Raw genomic sequence first — 15,765 nt, forward strand, 5'->3', positions numbered from 1 at the left:
TAGAAGTGGAAGAGACACCTGAGCTATCTAATGACTAAATAAACAAAATAAGTTTATTTGTTATTTGAGGCACATTCTGCCAGTTTTTCCTATGTGATCCCTGCACCACTTTATGACTCTGTAGAAAATCCCCATCAGCAAGATGGCCCTCACCAGATGCAGCCCCTGAGCCTTAGACTGCTCAGCCTTCATAACTGTAAGAAATGCATTTCTTTTCTTTATAAATTACCCAGTTTCAGATATTCCATTATAAGCAACAGAAAATGAACTAAGATGAAGTGTGACAGAGGAAAATTATATTTTTGGACTAAGAATCAGGAGACTTGGAATCCTACCTGTATGCAGCCAGTTACTATGTGACTCAAGGCAGTCACTTTACTTCATTAATTATTTAAATCCCGTAGTAAGGCAAGATAATGGTGATTACCTTGACTGTCTCACAAGGTATGTGAAAAGTGTTCTGAAAGCCAGTATAGTTATCCCTCTCCACTCTCTTCCAAAAAGACCCTGATTTTAGGCATTTGCTAATTCAGTCGTGTACATAGTACCAATTCATAGATACTATTGAAATATAGTAAAATAATAAAGGAGTGATTAATTTTGTGTTTTATCTTTGTTTCTAATGTATTTTTATTGTACATTTATATAATTTAAATTTTACCAGTGGCAGATTTAATGACCAGCTGACGAAATTCCTAAAAATTTAATAATCAGCTGTCACATGACAACTGTAGCCAGTCTCACCCTTCTCCCTTCCAGGAATCTAGAACTGTTTCTACTTGTCTCTGTGTTTCTAGAAGCTTCTGTCCCAAATCTGTTTCCCTAAACAAAGCTATAGTCTTCATATTTTCATTTTGTCTTGCTCTGTATATGGGCGTCTCCCGCAAACCCTTGTGTCTTGGGTTTTTAGTCAACACTTTAGAGGTTACCGAGAATGCTGGGAGGCCCAGCCAATCTCTCCAGATCACTGACACTGTCTTTTCTTGTTAGATCATAGATAAACCTGGGCTTTAGTGACCTGCGGACAATCACACACCTTAATAATGACAGAGCTGGGGCCCCATTTAAGTCTGGTAACTCCTACATCCTTAGGCCAGGGATTGCAGCTTGCAGCTGGGGCAATGAGAGCCAGAGCCCAGCGGGAGAATGAGACATAACTCCTCTGTCACTCCTTTCCAATCTGTGACCTTCCTTTCCTCAACCTGTCTCCTATATCGCCATTTTGTAGTTATTTCCAGCCTCCTGATAACTTTCAGGGCCAACAGTGTCCTTTTTGGAGGTGAATAATCTATGATAATGAATATTGATTTTCAGTGAGTTAGACCAAGATGAAGTGTGTTGCTCTAGGTTAGCCGTATGTGTCCCTTAATAGCTTGAGAAAAGGCTCTCAGAGCATCTAATTTAAGCACCAGAGAGAAATATAAAAAAGGAACTGAGTTGCTAGGATACCTGGGTGAGCATGTGTTTTATTATCAAATCTGTAAGTGTAAAACAAACAATGACAATAACTACCTCTAAGTAATACAAAATGCGTGCTAAAAAGTGATAAAAAGAAAAAGAAAACAGACAATCTTCAGAGAAAAAAAAGATTTGCTTCTTGGTATACATCAAGTTTGATGAAATGCTTATTATTTTTACCTAGTCTTTCAGAAGCTTAAAAACTAGCAGCAGTCATGACACCCTGTAATTATAATAGCAAATGTGATCTTGGATAGAATTGCTCCATTGTTGTTTTCTTGCTCTTTGTATGTACTGAAGAGACAAGTCTTTTCCATGGCAATGATCCACCAACAACCAGGGTTCATTTAGGTTTTGTCTACAGAAGGCTAGGGCCACTGATACATTCACTCAACTTGACAGAAGAACAATAATCCATTAAACCTGTTTTTGAAGCCTAGTAAATAAACTGTTTGATTTGCCACTATGCTTTGCTAAATTTTGATAAAGTAATTAAATAAAAATATTTTAAAATTATCTTTAGAGACCCCAAATTATGGCTGGAAGCGTGAAAGTTACACACATATTAAAAGAAAAGCTTTCCTGCAACAGGTCAAAATGTTTTTAGCCACACAGACCGGTTAGTTACCCCAGTCTTGACACTGGCATCTGGAAACCTAGGTGTGATAGGTTAGGTGGTAGCTAAGAAAAATCAGAATAGATAAAAACTTAAAGGAAAAACTTTATCCATGAGAGTAGGCAGATTAAAAACAAAACTGAAATCAATTTGTCATTGTGTCTAAGAGGTGATTCTAGGATTGTATAACATATGATTAATAAGCTCAAAGTTCAAAACCTGTTTAGTGAGACATTGAGATAGAGAAATACAACAAAAATAATGAAAAATTATAACACCACACTTTTCCTCTACACACGAATGAGTAAACACATTTTTCTCTCACAGGATTCTAGTGGTCTGATTTGTATAGTAGGTGAGGTACATCTAAAAACAAAAGAGAAATACTCTTGTGGTGGAAAAACAAAGACTTATGGAGATGGCATTATTAGACAGGAGTGTACATCAAATACTGGATATTATATGCAAATATTGAGATATTGGAAAAAATGAAGGTCGATTAAGGCTGGCCCTTATAGGTTTTATAGGAAATGAAGCCTTGACTTGGGTTATTTGATACAAAAAGAATCTAGATCAGTGCAGAAAGGAATGGAGAACTTTTAAAATCATTGTTTTGTCGTGATAGAAAATTTTCAGTCCGTAATAGTAGCTATATATTTTTTTCTTGCAAAGCAAATGGCAACCAAATCATAAACACTTCACATCTTTCTCACCACTTTTCTCTTGAGAGCTCAATCTTGATTTGAATGGACTGTAATAAATCCTGAGAGAAAAATTCTACTGCCAAACCCCCTCAAGCCTGCTCTTGCCAAGTGAATTATTAGTTTAGAGAAGGGCATAGAATTATTATTTTTTTCTTCTTCATTAATTCATGGAGAGCCATATTCTACATTCTTGTCAGCCATGATTTTTTTTTTTTAATTTCCTGGATTGACCTAATAATGTCAATGTTCAACGATTCTTAATGTCTTCACAAAGTATCAGGCATTTGGAAGGTGCACATTTTTACAAAAGAATATATTGCAAGCTATGAGATCATGATGCAAATGTCAAGTTAAAAAATCAAGATAGTTTCCAGTTTCTAAATCCTGATACCTCTCAAGAATGCTCTGGAATATAGCTTTAATATGAAAGGGATTCTAGCTGAAATCTTATCACCAATATTGTTCCAGTTTTCACTAGCCCAGGTCTACAGGATCAGTGACGGTTTATCTTTCTTGGCTCCTACTGTAAGAAGAAGCATTGATATCTTCTTTTATTAAAGTTCATTCCTCTCCATAAATTTTGATTTAGTACATATTGCTATAATGCCTTACAGTCTGGTTTTTTCCTTCTGCATTCCTTCCTCTTCTGCTCTGTGCAACCCAACCTCACCTTACTATTGTGTAGGAAATGGTAGCTTAAGGGTGAGAGAATCAGCTAGCCTTTAGCATGTAGTTTTCACCTGATATTTCTTCATTCTCAGTAATACCACAACTTTGTCAGTGCAAATATTGTCACTTCTCTCATATTCTGCTCTAAGTCTTTTGTATGTAGACTCAGTCTTCATACCATCCCCTGATTATGTAAACTGTGTGCCCTGAAAAACCAAGACTAGAGAGGTTTTGCAAGTGTGAGGCATCCCATTTCAGTGATACAGGATGAAAACAAAGATTGAAGATCAATTTCTTATTACTTTGTTTGTTGGCTCAGGAGGCTCAAGAACACATACCAGTGGAAGCTTTCATAGAAGGTCTTCCTGCTTAGGACTTTATGATGTTAAATGTATGCAGCCCTGTGAAAGAATTTTAAAAGCTCAATTAGAGAGAGAGAGAGAGAGATGATGATAGATAGATAGATAGATAGATAGACAGATGATAGAGTTTTCTTGACATATAATTCACATGATTCCTATATATCAATGGGTTTGATACATTCACAGAGTAATGCGACTTATTACCACTATCAATTTTACGCCATTTTCATCATCCATAGAGAAACCCCATACCATTTAGCTGCCTGCATTCAGCCCCTGCACACTCCCAGTCACAGAAAAATACTAACCTACTTTCTGTCTCTTTAAATTTGTCTACTCTGGACATTTTATACAGATAGGCACATATTCTAACAATATGTGTTCTTCTGTGACTTACTCTTTCGCTTAGCGTAACATTTTCAAATTTCCTCTGTGTTGGATAGATTCCTAGTTACTTCCAGTCTCCCAGCTGTTCATCTGCTAGATGTTGGTAAGAGGATATTTCTAAACTGCAAATGTTTTCTTATACACCTTTAGTGGCTAACTGTCCACTGAATAGAGAAAAAACCTCCAATTTGTTTGGCATTCCAGACCATGTTCTTTTTTAAAAAATCATATTAACAATTTTAAGTGTACAGTTCAGCAGTACATTCACATTGTTGTGCAACCAATCTTCATATTTTCTCATCTTATAAAACTGAAACTCTATGCTCATTAAACCACAACTTCCCATTCCTCCCTCCTCAGCTCTTGGCAACTGCCAGTTTACTTTCTGTCTCTATTAATCTCTAGGTACTTTATACAAGCAGAATAATGTAGTAGTTGTCTTTTGTGTGCCTGGCTTATACCACTTAGCATAATGTCCTTATGGTTCATCTATGTTAGAGCATGTCTTGGAATTTTCTTTTTCTTAAGGTTGAATAATATTCCATTGCAAAGTGTATACCACAATTTGTTGATCCTACTCATCCATCAATAGATATTTTGGTTGATTCTGCCTTTTTGCTATTATGAATAATGATGTTATGAACATGAGTGCACAAATCTCTCTTTGAGACTTCATTTTTAATACTTTTGAATATATATCCATAAGTGGAATTGCTGGATTCTTTTTTTCTTTAATTTTTTTGAGAAACTGCCATACTGCTTTTCACAGGGGCTATACCGCTTTACATCTCACTAAAAGACAACAAGTGATCTGATTTTCTCCTCATCCTAACCAATGTTTTCTTTGGTCATTTTCCTTTTTTTTTTTTTTTTCTTTCTGCAGAAGCCATCTGACTTAGTTCATTTCTGTTGCTATAACTGAATACCCGATACTGGGTTATTTATAAAGGAAAAGAATCTATTTCTTACATTTCCAGAGGCTGGGAGCCCAAGCTTTAGAGGGCATATCCGGTGAGGACCATGTTGCTGGTGAGGACTCCGTGCAGGGTCCTGAGGCACTGCGGGCCATTGCATAGTGTGATTCTTGCTCATTCAGGCCCCTCTCTCTCTTTTTATAAAGCCACTAATGTTCTGACCTCATGATCTCATCTAATCTTAATTACATTCCTAAGTTCCCACCCTCTCAAATACCATAGTCAGGTTTTTCACCCTCTTAATTGTTGTTGCAATGAGGATTAAGTTTCATCATGAGTTTTGGAAGGGACAAATACTAAAACCATAGCATCATTCTAATGGATGTGAGGTAGTATCTCATTGCAGTTTTGATTTGCATTTGATTTGATTCGTTCTGAGACTCTTTTTCGTGTTTTTATTGGCAATTTGTATATTTCCTTTGGACAAATGTCATTCAAGTCCTTTGTCCATTTTGTAAACAGCTTGTTTTGTTGTTGTAGAGTTATTTATATAGTCTATTAACTCCTTATCAGATGTAAGATTTGCAAACATTTTCTCCCATTCCATGGATTACCTTTTCAGTCTATCGATTATGTCCTTTGATGCCAAGATCAATTATTTTAAAAAATCGATATTTATGATGCAGATAAAAGAACTTCATTGCATAAAAGTATTGACCAATACATTCCATATAGGAGTTTGGGCTCTTCCCCTTAATTTTATTCCGTCTAGCCATACCCCAGAGGAAATGTGTCATTGTCATCACTTCCCCCATAGCCTATCCAAATACAATTTATATGTGGGAGGAAAGTCTCACTGATTAACGCTACATTAAGATTCCTCCTACGTGTACCAGTTCAGGCAGCTTCTCAGAGCAAGCTGGAGACTAAGCCCCTCATTGGTTCACTAACAACTTTGCAGTGACTCTGCTTTCACAGTCTGTACTTCACTTTCTCTGTCTTGGCCGCTGTTTTTCGGTGACTTGTAATTTGGATTCTGATTATACATTATTTAACTTACGTCTCCTGACACTACAAGAGATTATGTCTGACACTGCATCTGCCACTTTTTCATAATCTACCTGACACACTGCTATCTACTCCAGACATTCAAGCTTCTTCTTGGGTGCATTTCCTTATGTGTAAATGAGAATCATCGTCATATTGCTTCTTTCTTAGAGCTTTTTATTGTTCTTATAAATATTAATGGATGTAATATATGTAAAGCATTGCATAACATCCTATTAAAAGGCATATTCTCAATAAATGATCATTACTGCTGTTGCTTATATAACACAATTCATGCTATATCCCCAGTTAGCTGCTTCTTTGAATGGTTGCATCACCTCTTAATTATCCATTGCATTCCTGGCATAATCATGGAGCAGTTTCATTGGCCTTGTGCTGCTTAGCTCTACCTTTAGACATCTTGTTATATAAGAAAAGAATAAAGTTATGTAAAAAAAGAATAAATGTTAAAACAAATCACTAACCAAGAAATCCTGTTTGATTTATTCTTTGTTGTATTTATAATTTATTTACAGTTGAATTTTATCTTAAGTGACATAAGAAAAAAGGTTAACTTTAATCATGGATACATAAGTGTATACACCAAATATAGAGGTTTCATAACAAATGGATTACAGAAAGTAGCTTAGTCTAAATAATCTGGGCCAGGCCAAGCACAGTGGCTCGCACCTGTAATCGCAGCACTTTGACTCCTGAGGTCAGGAGTTCAAGACCAGTCTGAGCAAAATAGAGAAACTCCATCTCTACTAAAAACACAGAATTAGCCAAGCGTGGTGGTGCATACCTGTAATCCCAGCTACTTGGGAGGCTGGGGCAGGAGAATTGCTTGAACCTGGGAGGTGGAGGTTGCGGTGAGCCGAGGTTGCACCATTGCACTCTAGCCTGGGCAACAAGAGAGAAACTCTGTCTCAAAAAAAAAAAAAAAAAAAAAAAAAAAAAAAAAAAAAAAAAAAATGTCTGCGCCAACCTTTTATATCCTACTTCTTCTCCCTTAAGTCTAAGATGCCTGGATCTGTGGTGATGCCTTTGGTTTGATTTATCCATCCTAAGGCAAGGTGAACATGTAGCATGGAGCATAATGCTCAGAACCTACTACTACAAGATGAGTGGCTTAGACTACCAATGAAGGCCAGATGTATAAGAGGAAGAATATATTGGGGTATTTTTAGGTGTGCTTGACTAATGGGGTATGATAGGTAAAAGGGGTTTCCCCCTACCTGGAACCTGACCTTAACAGATGCTAGACACTAACATAAGCTGACGGGCTTTGACAAATCTGATTGGCAACTCCTCTATCTTTAGAGAGGGCATAATCCTGAAGGTGGCCAAAACAACACAAATTTGGCTGATCTTTCTGCCCATATTTTCGCTTATGTCCATTCAGGAAAGAAATTTCCTATTCAAAAAAAAGAAAAAGTGAAAAAGCAAAAATGGGAAGAAAAAATGTTAATGAATATAACAGTTCTGTACAGTAATGTAGGCATCACAAACATTGTAGGTCACATTCAGTCTTTTTTTTTCTTTTCAAACTATAAAGTTTATTCAATATTGTTAAGCTCAAAGTGATTCCTTGTATCAATCCAGTGTCTTTTCTCTAGTGCTTCCCTGTTAAGGTTATCACATTGCAGAGAAACTGTTGTCTCCATATATCACATCCAGCTTCAATAATAATAAAAAAATGGAGCAGGAACATACTTAGAGTGTTCCCATGGTAAATCATGCACACTTGAAAATCAACCCAAGTACAGTTCTGATTTTCTCATAATGCGGAATAGATTGTAATACTGTGTTTTATTATTGATTGTATGATAAGCAGCTTTAATGCTGTAATCAGACTCAATGTGAAAATTATGGCCCTAACAGGAATTAAGAGACAAATATTTGATTTTCCTAATGGGCCAATGCTTCTGAAAGATACGTCATATTTTATATATATGTCGTGTATGTGTGTGTGTGTGTGTGTGTGTGTGTGTGTGTGTATATATATATTATTATTTTTTTTTTAAAGAAACAGACAAGAGAAGAGAAGAGACAACTGCTAGTTACTAAGGCTTCCACAACATGTCTGAGTTCTCAGTCTGCTTTCTTTGCAGTGATGAGGCTGACAGCTTAGTTGATTTGCCCCACTTCCGCCTCTCTCCCCAAATCACATTTATACCATCTGTCTTTAACACATAGTCAAAGCATTTCAGCTTTCTTATGGTCCTGGAAAAAACACCATTCAAATGGTTAAAAGGCATCATCTTGAAGGAACCGATAGAGAGAGAGAGTGGGTGAGACAGGGATAAAAGTTTTCACTCTGTCATGAACTCTATCCAGAACAGGAAGTCTGACTTTTAGGCTTCAGACCATCTTTGACTTGAAGGTTGGACTTCACAGGTGACCATCCCTGTCTACCTAGGAATTTGTCTGTCTCTTGTCACTATCAGATAGACACTTTGTACTATTTTTCACTTAAGAAAACATTTTCACACAGAGATGGAGCAAGATAGTGAATAGAAAGTTCCACTGATTGTCCCCTCGCAAGGACACCAAGTTAACAACTATCTACACAGATAAAACACCTTCATAAGAACCAAAAGTCAGATGAGCACTCATAGTACCTGGTTTTAACTTCATATCACTAAAAGAGGCAATGAAGAGATGTTTAAAAAACAGGCCAGAATCCTTGATGGCACCCCTACCACCACCCCCAGCCCCCAGCAGGGGAGGCATGGTGCAGAGAGCTTCTCTGGGTGATGCGGAGGCAAAAACAGCCATTGGGAGGCATAGAACTTAATGCTGTTTTGTTAGAGAAGAAAGGAGTACTGGACCAAACTCAATTGTTGCCTGCCCACAAAAGGGGCATTGAAACCAACCCGAGCCAGAGGGGAATTACCACTCCCAGTGGTGAAAACTTGAGTGCCCACAAACCTCACCACCCAGGGCCAAAGTGCTCTCAGTCTTTAAGTAAAGTTGAAAGACAGTCTAGGTAGGCTGTAAGGACTGAAGCTCTTAGGCATGTTCTAAGGCTGAAGTAGGCCCAGAGACAGTGGACTGCGTGGGGGACAGGCAACACACTGAGACATACTGAGTCAGCCAGAGGAGTCCTGTCATTACCCCTTCCCTAACTCCAGGTTGCACAGTTTGCAGCTCCCAAAGAGATCTCTTCCTTCTGCTTGAGGGGAGGAGAGGAAAGAATGAGGAGGACTTTGTCTTGCATCTTAGATACCAGCTCAACCACAGCAGGATAGGCACCTGTCAGAATCATGAGGTCTCTTTTTTAGGCCCTAGTTCCCAGATTACATTTCCAGATACACCCTTGGCTAGAAGGTGAACACACTGCCTTACTGCTAACTAAAGAGCCCTCGGGCTCTAAATAACCAGCAACAATATCCAGGTACTACATCAAGGGCCTTGGTGAGCCTCTGAGACTTGTTGGCTTCAGGTAAGACCCAGAACCTTACCAACTGTGGTGGATATGGGGCAACATGCCTTCTGCTTGAGAAAAGCAGAGGTGAAAGTAAAAAGGATTTCGTCTTGGACCTTAGGTACCAGCATGGCAATGGTGGGTAGAGCACCAAGTGGGCTTCTGGGGTCCTCAATTCCAGGACTTAAATCTTGGATGATATTTCTGGACCTGCCCTGAGCCATGGGAGAGACCACTGTTATGAAGGGTGAATCAGGCCAGGCAGCATTCACAAGTTGACTTAAGAGACCTCAGGCATTAAGAGAACATTAGTGGTAGCTTGGCAGTACTCTTTCTGACCAGGAGTGGGGGTGCCTATGGGATGAGGCTCCTCTCCCTTCAGAAAGGGGAGAGAAGAGTGGGAAGAACTGTATTTTGTGGTGTGAATTGCCAACTCAGCCCACAATACAATAGAACACCAGGTAGAATTCTAAGGTTTTTTACTCTAGTTTCTGATTCCTGGAAGACACTTCTGGACCCTCCTGAGGATGAGGGATTTCACCTCCCTGAAAGGGAAGCGATAGAGTTTTGCTGTGTCCCCACCCAAATCTCATATTGACTTACAGTTCATGTAATCTGCACCTGTCATGGGAGGGACACAGTGGGAAGTAATTAGATCATGGGGGCAGTTTTCCCCATGCTGTTCTTGTGACAATGAGTGAATATCACAATATCTGATGGTTTTATAAGCATCTGGCATTTCCCCTGCTTGCATTGACTCCAGTCTGCTGCCCTGTGAAGAGGATGCCTGTCTATCCTTTGTCTTCCACCATGATTGTAAGTTTCCTGAGGCCTTCTCAGAAATGCAGAAGAGAGTCAATTAAACCTTTTTCCTTTATGAATTACCCATTCTCAGATATTTCATCATAGCAGTGTAAAAACAGACTAATACAGGAGGACACAGGCCTACCTGGTTTTACCACATGCCTATTGTAGAGTCCCTGGGCCTTGAGTGGACATAAATAGTAGCCAAAGAGTGGCTATAGCAGACCTTCAGCATGGTGCTGGCTTCAGCTCTGTCCCAGAGCAGTAATAGTGATGGTGGCCACAGAAGTGCTTGTGTCTGTCACTCCACCCCCAGTGTTAGGTGGCTTAGAAAAGAGAGAGAGGGAAACTTGGTCTTGGAGAAATTAAGGAAAGAGAACAAGAGTCTCTGCTTGGAAACCCAGAGAATTATCCTGAATCTTGTCCAAGACCATCAAGGCAGTGCCCCTACAAGTATGCAAAAACCATAGTGTTACTGGACTTAAGGTGCCCCCTAAAGCAAAAACAGCTTAGATTAAAATACCCAACTCCTTTTAAATATCTGGAAAGCCTTCCCAAGAAGGATAGGTACAAACACAGTGAAGACTACAATAAATACCTCACTCTTAAATGACCAGACACAGTCAAACATCTACAAACATCAAGATCATACAGGAAAACGTGACCTCACTAAATGAACTAAATAAGGCACCAGGGACTAATCCTGGAGAAACAAATAGATGCAACTTTTCAGACAGAGAATTCAAAATAGCTGTGTTGATGAAACAAAGAAATTGAAGATAACACAGATAAATAATTCAGGATTCTATCAGATAAATTTGACAAAGAGATTGAAATAATTCAAAAGAGTTGAGCAGAAATTCTGGAGCTAAATAATGAAATTGGCATACTGAAGAATACATCAGAGTCCTTTAGTGGCAGAGTGGATCAAGGATAATAATTAGTCAGCTTAAACACAAGATACTTACAAATATATTCAGTGAATACAGAAGAAAAAGAATAAAAAAACATGCCTACAGCCTCTAGAAAATAACCTCACAAGTGCAAATCTAAGCTTTATTGCCCTTTATGAGAAGGTAGAGAAAGAGACCGATGTAGAAAGGAAAAAAAAGAATTAAAAAAGCATGCCTACAAGCTCTAGAAAATAACCTTGAAAGGGCAAATCTAAGCTTTACTGGCCTTAATGAGAAAGTAGAGAAAGAGATGGAGTAGAAAGTTTATTCACAAGTATAATGACAGTTAACATCCTCAACCTAGAGAAAGATATCAACATCCAGGTACAGGGAGGTTATAGAACAACGAGATGATTTAACCCAAAGAAGACTGCTTCAAGGCATTTGATAATCAGACTCTCAAAGGTCAGAGATAAAGAAAGGATCCTGAAAGCAGCAAGAGAAAAAAATAAATAAATAAATAAAACATACAATTGAGCTCTGATACATCTGGCAGCAGACTTTTCAGTGGAAACCTAACAGGCCAAGAGAGGATGGTATGACATATTTAAAGTGCTGCAGGCAAAAACCTTTTGCCCTAGAATAGAATATCTGGCAAAAGTGTACTTTTATCCTGAAGGAGAAATAAAGCAATTCCTATACTCACAAAAGCTGAGGGATTTCATCAAAAGCAGACCTGTCCTACAATAAATGCTTAAGGGAGCACTTCAGTCAGAGAGAAAAGGGACATTAATGAGCAATAAATAATCACTGGAAGGTTAAAAAAAAAAAAAAAGAAAGAAAAAATCTTACTGATAATAGTAAATACACAGAAAAACAGAATATTGTAGCACTGTAAATGCGGTATGTAGACTACTCTTACTCTAAGTAGAAACACTAAATGATGAACTAATCAAAACTAATAACTACAACTTTTCAACACACAATACAACAAAATATAAACAGAAAAAGCAAACGTTAAAAAGTAGAGTGACAAAGTGAAGGCAAGTTTTTATAACTTTCTCTTTGCTTGCTTGTTTGTTTACACAAAGAGCGTTAAGTTGTTATCAGATTACAACAATGATTTAAAAGATAGTATTTGCAAACTTCATGGTAACCTCAAACAAAATAACATACAATGAATACACAAAAAATAAAAAGCAAGACTATGTTAAATCGCAAGAGAAAATCATCATAACTAGAGGAAGACAGATAAATTTAAGAAAGAAGTGAAGAACACAGGAAAACCAGAAAACAAAGAACAATTTGGCAGGAGTAAGTCCTTACTTATTAATAATAACTTTGAATGCAAATGAACTAAACTCTCCAATCAAAGGACATAGATTGGCTGAATAAATGAACAAATAAAAACCATTGATCTGTTGCCTAAAAGAAACACACTTCACCTATAAAGATGCACATAGACTGAAAATAAAGGGATGAAAAAAATTCCATGATTTGACTCTCTGATTGTCTATTGTTGGTGGATAGGAATGCTTGTGATTTTTGCCCATTGATTTTGTATGCTGAGATTTTACCGAAGTTGCTTATCAGCTTAAGGAGTATTTGGGCTGAGACAATGAGGTTTTTTAAATATAGGATCATATCACCTGCAAATAGAGACAATTTGTCCTATTTGAATACTCTTTATTTATTTTTCTTGCCTGATTGCCCTGGTGAGAACTTCAATACTATGTTGAATAGGAGTGGTGAGAGAGGGCATCCTTTTCTTGTGCCAGTTTTCAAAGGGAATGCTTCCTGCTTTTGCCCATTCAGTATGATATTGGCTGTGGGTTTGTCATAAATAGCTCTTACTATTTTGAGATACATTCCATCATTACCTGGTTTACAGAGAGTTTTTAAAATGAAGGGATGTTGAATTTTATCAAAGTCCTTTCTGCATCTATTGAGATAATCATGTGGTTTTTGTCATTTTGTTCTGTTTATGTGATGGATAATATTATTAATTTGCATATGTTAAAACAGCCTTGCATCCCAGGGATGAAGCCGACTTGATCATGGTGGATAAGTTTTTTTTCAGATGTGCCACAGAACTCCCATTCACAATTCTTACAAAGAGAATAAAATACCTAGGAATACAGCTAACAAGGGACATGAAAGACCTCTTTGAAGAGAACTACAAACCACAGCTCAAGAAAATAAAAGAGGACACAAAAAAAATAGAAACACATTCCATCCTTATGAATAGAAAAAAGTCAATGAAATGGCCATACTGCCCAAAGTAATTTATAGATTCAATGCTATTTTCATCAAACTAACATTGACATTTTTCACAGAATTAGAAAAAAACTACATTAAAATTAATATGAAACCAAGAGAGCTCACATATCCAAGACAATTCCAAGCAAAAAGAACAAAGCTGGAGATATCACACTACCTGATTTCAAACTATACTACAAGGATATAGTAACCAAAACAGCATGGCACTGGTACCCAAACAGACATATAGACCAATGGAACAGAATAAAGACCTCAGAAATAAGACCACACATCTACAACCATCTGATCTCCAACACATATAGACCAATGGAACAGAATAAAGACCTCAGAAATAAGACCACACATCTACAACCATCTGATCTCCAACAAACCTGACAAAAGCAAGCAATGGAAAATGGATTCCCCATTTAATAAATGTTACTGGGAAAACTGGCTAGTCATATGCAGAAAACTGAAATGGGACTCCTTCTTTACATTTTCTGCAAAAATTAACGAAAGATGGATTAAAGACTTAAATGTAAAACCCCAAACCATAAAAACCCTAGAAGAAAACCTATGTGATACCTTTCAGGGCATAGGCATGGGCAAAGATTTTATAATGAAATGGCCTAAAGCAATTGCAACAAATGCTAAAATTGACAAGTGGGATCTAATTAAATGACAGAGCTTCTGCAAAGCAAAAGAAACTATCGTCAGAGTGAACAGACAACCTATAGAATGGGAGAAAATTTTTGCAATCTACCCATCTGACAAAGGTCTAATATCCAGAATTTACACAGAACTTAAACAAATTTACAGGAAAAAACAGGCTGGGTGTAGTGGCTCACACCTGTAATCCCAGCACTTTGGGAGGCTGAAGAGGGCAGATCACGAGATCAGGATTTTGAGACTGGTCTGGCCAACATGGTGAAACGCCATCTCTACTAAAGATACGAAAATTATCCAGGTGTGGTGGCACGTGCCTATAATCCCAGCTACTTGGGAGACTGAAGCAGGAGAATTGCTTGAACCCAGGAGGAGGAGGTTGCAGTGAGCCGAGATCGCATCACTGCACTCCAACCTGGGCAACAGAGTGAGACTCCATCTCAAAAAAAGAAAGAAAGAAAGAAAAGTAAAAGGGAAAAACAACCCCATCAAAATGTGGGCAAAGGATATGAACAGACAGACAGAAGGCATTTATACGGCCAACAAACGTATGACAGAAAGTTCAACATCACTGATGATTAGATAAATGCAAATGGAAACCAAAATGAGATACCATCTCATGCCAGTTAGAATGGCATTATTAAAAATTCAAGAAACAACAAACGGTGGCAAGGTGGTGGAGAAATAGAAACACTTTTATATTGTCAGTGGGAATATGAATTAGTTCAACCATTTTGGAAAACAGTATGGCAATTCCTCAAGGATCTAGTACTAGAAATACTATCTGACCTAGCAATCCCATTACTGGGTATATACCCAAAGGCATATTAATCATTCTGTTATAAAGATACATTCACATGTATGTTTATTGCAGCAGTATTCACAAGAGCAAAGACATTGAACCAACCCAAATGCCCATCATTGATAGACTGGATAAAGAAAATGTGGTACATATATACCATGGAATAATATGCTGCCACAAAAATGAATGAGATCATGTGCTTTACAGGGACATGGATGAAGCTGGAAGCCACTATCCTCAGAAAACTAACACAGGAACCAAAAATCAAACATCACATGTTCTCACTTATAAGAGGGAGTTAAACAATGAGAACACATGTACACAGGGAAGGGATAAACACACACCTGGGCCTGTCAAAGGAGGGCAAAGGAGGGCAAAGGAGGGAGACTATCAGGACAAATACCTAATGCATGGGGAGTTTCAACCCTAAGTGATGGGTTGATAGGTGCAGCAAACCACTGTGACACATGGATACCTATGTAACAAACCTGCATGTTCTGCACATGTATCTCATAACTTAAATTATGAAGTAGTAAAAAAAAACATTTTACAAAGGAAATTTCATGCCAATGGAAACCAAAACAGAGCAAGAGTTGCTAATCTTACAGCAGGCAAAATAGATTTGAAGAAAAAAGCTGTAAAAGAAGGTCAATGAATAATGATAAAGGGTTAAATTCAGCAAAAGGATACAACTAGTTTAAATATATTTGCACCAGACATGGGAGCAGCTGGATATAAAAAGGAAATATTATTA

The sequence above is a fragment of the Piliocolobus tephrosceles genome, chromosome 11 (genome assembly GCF_002776525.5).
Source record: "Piliocolobus tephrosceles isolate RC106 chromosome 11, ASM277652v3, whole genome shotgun sequence".
In the NCBI taxonomy this organism is placed as follows: domain Eukaryota; kingdom Metazoa; phylum Chordata; class Mammalia; order Primates; family Cercopithecidae; genus Piliocolobus; species Piliocolobus tephrosceles.